Raw genomic sequence first — 941 nt, forward strand, 5'->3', positions numbered from 1 at the left:
TCCCCTCCCCTCACCTCTCCCCTCCCCTCCCTTCTCACCTCCCCCTTTTCCTCCCGTCTTCCCTCCCAGTTTCTCTCTTCCCCTCCCCCTCCTCTCCTGCCCCTCTCCCTCACTCACTGTGCATCACACCACCAGTGATCACACCGCAGCGATCACACCACAGTGACCACACCACAGTGACCACACCACAGAGATCACACCACAGTGACCACACCTCAGCGATCACACTACAGAGATCACACCACAGTGACCACACCACAGTGACCACACCACAAAGATCACACCGCAGTGATCACACCGCAGCGATCACACCGCAGCGATCACATCACAGAGATCACACCACAGTGACCACACCTCAGCGATCACACTACAGAGATCACACCACAGTGACCACACCACAGAGATCACACCTCAGTGATCACACCGCAGCGATCACACTACAGAGATCACACCACAGCGACCACACCACAGAGATCACACCACAGCGATCACAGCGACCACACCACAGAGATCACACCACAGCGATCACACCGCAGAGATCACACCACAGAGATCACACCGCAGTGATCACACCACAGAGGTAACACCACAGAGATCACACCACAGTGACCACACCGCAAAGATCACACCGCAGCGATCACACCACAGATATCACACCACAGCGACCACACCGCAGAGATCACACCACAGCGACCACACCGCAGAGATCACACCACAGCGACCACACCGCAGAGACCACACCACAGAGATTACACCGCAGCGATTACACCACAGAGATCACACCACAGGGATCACACCACAGAAATCACACCACAGAGATCACACCGCAGGGATCACACCGCAGCGATCACACCACAGGGATCACACCGCAGGGATCACACCCACACTGCACCCTGTGTGTCCACTCTTCTGGAATTTGTCCTGCGGCAGAAGCCACGGCA

This window comes from Dipodomys ordii, unplaced genomic scaffold, assembly GCF_000151885.1.
Source record: "Dipodomys ordii isolate 6190 unplaced genomic scaffold, Dord_2.0 Scaffold266, whole genome shotgun sequence".
Taxonomy (NCBI): domain Eukaryota; kingdom Metazoa; phylum Chordata; class Mammalia; order Rodentia; family Heteromyidae; genus Dipodomys; species Dipodomys ordii.